Raw genomic sequence first — 6,000 nt, 5'->3', positions numbered from 1 at the left:
CACACATGGATGTGGTAACCACCAGGCAGGAGCAGACAGAGTTGACAGAGCAGTACAAGCTGGGAGTTGGGCCAGTGGGGGATGGGGCCTTGCTGCTTATCCAGGATCTGAAATCAGAACCCTCTGAAGAAGGAGGAAAAGGGAGATGTTAGTGTCCTCTTAAGAGCGTTCTGGCAGGGGTGTCTGTGTGGCTCAGTGGGTTAAAGCCTCTGCCTTCAGCTCGGGTCATGATCTCAGGGTCCTGGGATCGAGGCCCACATCGAGGCCCACATAGAGCTCCCTGCTCAGCGGGGAGCCTGCTTCCGCCTCTCTCTCTGCATGTCTCTCTGCCTACATCTCTGTGTATTTGTGATCTCTGTCTGTCAAATAAATAAATAAATAAATCTTTAAAAGGGGGGGAAAAAAGAGGGTTCTGGCATCAAAAATAACTTCTCCCATTCATCATCTGCTCTTTGCCCTGTGTTTCCAGAGGCTCCTCCCACCTGCAGACAGGGAAGCACTTTCCCCTTTCTCATCTGCTCCCTCCTACCACAGCCCCTGTTTCCAGTTCCCCTGGCACTGTCTGGGGTGACAGGGGAAACATGGGAACACTGGTGCTCTCTGAGCTCTCTTGTCTGAATCTGTCCTGCTGATCACCGCCCTTCTGCCCAGGATAGGCCCAACCCACCATGCTTTACCCCACATCCTCTCAGTGTCCCTCCACTCGGACCCACTTCCCAACCAGAAGGAACTCCTTCCATGTCAGGGGATGGGAGGGCTCATACTCATAGAGCAGGAAGTGTCACAGGTGGATTTGAATTAGACTCAGTCAGAACTTCCCAGCACAAGGGGTCCAACAGCCTCAGCTGCTGTGACATTCAGTAGGAATGCACACATGGCCTCACCAGATGCCTCCAAGAGACTAGGACTTGTTCTGGACCTGTCTGGGTAGTCCCAACTAGAGACAGAGGTTTTCAGTGTGACTCTGGTCAGCCCAGCCTCAGAAGGGTGCACACAGGGACTTCTGGGGACTCTCAGGCCCTCAGGCAGAATGGGTGGAGCCTAGAGTTAGGAGCTGCAGCCTGGTGAGGGTGGGGAGAGATCAGACCTGAACCCTCCATTGTCTGGCCTCCCTCCTACCCTGGCTCTGCCGCTTTATGGCCCTCTCTGGTCAGAGCAGGGCCTCTGAGCTCTTCCAGTGCAGCCCTGAGGGCAGGCCTCTGGACCGAGTCTCCTCCAGCCTCTGGCAGGACAGAGACACCCACTGCTCAGGTTCCCCATCCCCCAGTCTCCAGCACTAACAGCCTTGCTCTCCTGGCCTCCCCCGACCCACTACTCCATAGCACAGTCTGGTGCCTGCTAGAAATGTGCACAAACCAAAGACACCTGCCACTGTGGGTCTTCAGGCTCCCCCCACCCCCCGGGACAACACACACAAACATACACACACATACACACAGAGGCTCACACTCATACATACACACATACACTTAACTTCAAATTACACACATGTATACACCCACACATCACATTCTCATGTGTATGCAACACAAAGACACATACTCATAAACTCATTAACAGTCATGCACACCCAGACATACACACTCTTACACACTCATCAAACACACTTGTGCACACATACACACCACTCTAGTCCTTTCTTCTAAGGATCCAGAGCCCCATCCTCTAGATCCTAGAGGTCTAGACCGTCCAGGGGAAAGCAGGGAAACCCACAGGAAAGCTATTTCCAGTTTCCTGGCCCACACTGGAGCTCCTCTGCTCTATCCGCCTTCCAGTCACCAGGGTCTCTAGGACTGTGACCCATACTGTGGGAGTACAACAGGCAGAGATAACTCAGTCCTTCACACAACAAACACTTTAGAGCAACTACCTGCTCCCTCCACCCCACCCACACCCCCAGGCCTGCAACTGAGGCAGAAACATAGAAGACTAAGGCCTTTTACCCAACGTGTGGGGGGAAGAGCAAGAACTCAGGAGCGAGGACCTGAGTTCAAGTCCTGCCTTTGCCTCTTCCTATGTTGTTACCTTGGGCCTTTGACATCACCTCTCCGAGCCTCAGTTTTATCACCAGTAAAGTGGCATTAACAAAATTTACCTAATGTGTGAAATTAAGAGGGTTGTAGCTTCCATCATCAATGTGGCCACCAATGGAAAGTCACCCCCTCTCCATTCCTCACCCCTGGGGTGAGCATCTCCCCAACACCCTTCCAGTCTTTCTGTCCCTGAAACAGAAACCCCATCTCCTTGAGCCTCAGACCACCAGGTGCCCACACCTGGGGAAACTTGATATATGATTAGGCCAGCTCCATCTGACTCCCCCGCCCCTGTCCCTGCCCCCAACACTCCTGGTCCCCTAGTGCCTCTTGTAGCCTTTCCCCTAATGAACTTTAATGCAGCTGACCATGGAGAAAAGTTTGGGATGGAGCACTCAGCCCTGGCATCAACAGGATATGAAGGTTTAATCAGCCCTAAGGAGCTGTCCTGGAAAAAGTGATCCCTAATGTCCCTGAATTACACCAATTCCGAGACATTCTTTATGGACAGACAGTGTGGGACACAGTTATTGGACAGGACTGGCTGTGCTAAGCAGTGAAGGGAGAGACTGTGTCACCCATGAATACTAAATGACCCTTTGGAAAAAACCCCACTAGATTCTGTGCTCAGACTGGGAAGCAGCCCAGTGGCTCCCACCCAGATGGGCACCCCCTGCAGGTGCCTTGGGCGAAGTGGAGCTGGGAACTCCCCCTAGCCCTGCTGCTCAAGTGGCCTCCTCAACTCCCCGCCAGAGTCAGGCCTCAGTGTGAGCGGGAAGTGGCTCTGGAAGTCTTACCCTTAACTTACTGGGACCCTCCAAAGACCCACAAACACTCTTGGTTTCCCCAACACAGCCTTTACTTGCTGTATCTTTCCAGACCCTGACTGCTGGGGAACTGCTCTCTGCTTCCCCTCCTCCCAGTGAGATCCTCCTCTAGTCCTCCTTCCAGACAACTGGTCCCCCTGACCATCTCTGAGTTTCCATCTGACATTGCCCGTCCTCGTACCTCCACCTCCCCTCACTGTCCACCCACTTCCCTCTGACCCCTCCCCTGCCCACCTCCCACTCTGTCCCTTCCCACCTGGACAATCTCTCCCCCCAACCCAGCCAGCTTCCCTCACCTCCTGGCTCACTTCCACAGACAACCCCACCTCCCGGAGGGCTCTACCTTCCCATTACCTCCATCTCTCCAGCCCGCTGCATCCCCCATTTTGCCTCACTTCAAGTCATTTCTACATCTGCTTTCACACCTCTCCCATCCTTCAGAATCTAGGCAGTAGTGCAGGGCTCAGAGCCCAATAAAGGGAAGGACATTTCCCCCCTTCTCTCTCTTCCTGCCCTCTACCTGCCGTCTCCCCTGCACTCATGAGATCAGACCTGGTCAGATGTTACCAACGGTTGAAGAGACATTGCCCTATCAGCAGAGTGAGGGACTGGGGTGCACAGAGGAACAGGATGGGCTGTGGCACTTCAGTCCACCTGGGGGAAGCCCCACCCACCTCAGTGAGCCCCTTCCCCTTCTGAGTGGCCTCAGGGGTGGCCAAGGTCCGGGACACCTTGGCTCTGCCAGGTCAGAAGGGACCCTTGGTAGCCCTGTGACCTTGGGAGGGCCTGATGACCTGGTCACCCCAAAGCCACTCCTTCTCAGTAGATGACAGAGATAAACAGCGTCTGTTCCCCATGGGATCATTCCACCATCTCAGCAGGGAGACTCTCCCTCACTCCCAGCGTGGGTTTGCAGAAGAGAAAGGACTCTGCACAGCATCTGGGTCTTTTCTCCCAGCAGAGTATTGACAGCTGAGCACCCAGCAGAGGGCGCATGGTTAGCAATGACCCTGTGTGTGAGGTAAGGAACTGGAGCCTCCACTGGAAGGCAAAGACCCCCCCAGAGTCTCATCTCATTTTCTGCCTGTTTGCTCTATGTGGTGTCCCTCCCCTCACCACATCTTGCTGAACCCCAACACTGATGGGGATCAGTTCTCCATCCATGGGTCCCTTTCTTGCTGTCCCTCCCTGTATCAGGCCCAGGATTTCTGCCTCAGAAAACAAGCAGCGGTGTCTGCTCCCAGGAAGTCCTTCCTCTTCTCCTGCTTTAGTCTTTCTTGCTGCTGCTAAGTAATCAGACTGTCCACGGAAACTGTGGGGCTCTCTCCCAACCTTCTCCTTCTCTACCATTTCTTCAGCTTCTCCGTGTTTGTCCCAAATACCTAGGTGCCAGATCTTAGAATTCAGAGGAGCCTTCTGGGCTTGGAGCTCAAGGGAAGGGCTGCTGAGCATCTGCATGGGCTGCAAGGAGAATGTATCAGTTCCTGGGGTGAGAATGGCCAGAGAACACTTTGAAGCTCTGTGTACACAGTAGCGGTATAATAAGTGTGAAATGGTTCACTGAGCAGCTGGGTTTAGGGAGGTGAGAAAGGGTACAGGGGACAGGTGTAAAAGCTGTAGGTATCAGTCTCAGATTCCCCTTACCCACTCCTAAACCTTTCCAAATCGGCCCCCTGCTCTGCAAGAGATAGAAGCCAATACTCCCAAATTGTGGCAGGAGGAGGGGGCAGGAAAGTAGTTCAAGGAAGACTCTTATAATGGAAGAGCCAGCTGAGGCTGCTGGGATACAGGACAGACTGCCTGCTCCTCACAGCACAGGGGCTCCTCAGCCTTGCAGCAGGGATCCAGGAATGACTGGTCTCTAAACTCAGTCAGGGGATACCTTCCCCTTCCCTAAGACCAAAAACCCTGACCAACTCCTCCAAGGATTAGAGAGCCCAGAACCCACTGAGACCGGGGTGGAAGCAGAGAGAGTCTGTGTGACAGCAATGTGCCTCTCTCTTTCTGAACTTCTGTCCTCATCCTTCCCCAGAACCTCATATCCTGGGGCATTAGTTCAGAGACCTCTGCCTTGATGTCTCCAAGTCTCTAGCAAGATCAAAGCTCTTAACCCTTGTTTTGCTTGCAGACTCCTAGGCTGGAGAAGAGGGGACAGAGTCCATCCTGAGCAAGGAAAGGGCCCTGACTTGCCTTCTTCCCAAGGCTTGGTGGAGGTTGGAAGTTGGACCAAAGAAGGAACCAAGTCTAAGGTTGGATTGACAAATACAAACCCTGATGGGAAGGCTTTTATTCTACTTCTGTTACTGATTTTATTGTTATTGGTCTTCAGGTTAAAAATTGAATTAACTCATAATTGTAGTAGGGTAAATATGTGACAGTGACCATAAAAGCCATTCCTAGCTTCTCTATCTAAAGGAAATTCCCTGTTATTCTTTGTCACAAACCTGTTTATTCCCTTGTGGATTCATCTCACTCTGGAATTACTGAACATTTGTTCTCTTGCTTCTTGTCTATTTCCCTCCAAGAAAAGCTCTAAATTTGAATGAGAGAAAGAATGAACAATGAACAAATATATTATATGGGAATAAATTTACTGGTGGGGTCAACATTTCCTAATAAGATGATCTATACCTGAAAGCATCATGTGCAGACCTACAATCACAGTAATTCTGCTTTATCAGTATTCATAATACCTTTCCTTCCACAGCCCTTCATGGGCTCTTTCCCTCTATTTAAGACAACACATGAAGGTTATTTAGCACTTCTTTAGCTCTGTATTAAGGACAGTAGAGAGAATATAAAAATATACAGGGCACAGCCTCCCCATGCCAGAAGCTTACAGGTAAGTGAGGGAGGGAGAAAGAGAAGACACAGGGTAACTACAGTTGAACACAGTGCAGAGAGACTGTTATGGTGAGAGTGACACAAAGGAGTAGAAGAGATCAAAGGAAATATATTTCTTCAGAGGCAGATATCCCAGGAAGGCATAGGCAAAGGTCACATTTATAGTGCACCTTGATGATTGTATAGGATTTCAGTAGTCAGAGATTGGGAGGACAGAATTCCAAGGAAAGACACTGCTATTGGGAAGGATTTTTTGAATTTGGGCATCGTTTGATATCAAACGTCAGTTCATCATG

This window comes from Martes martes (assembly GCF_963455335.1).
Source record: "Martes martes genome assembly, chromosome: 8".
NCBI classification, from domain to species: domain Eukaryota; kingdom Metazoa; phylum Chordata; class Mammalia; order Carnivora; family Mustelidae; genus Martes; species Martes martes.
This window is presented reverse-complemented; position numbering follows the sequence as displayed.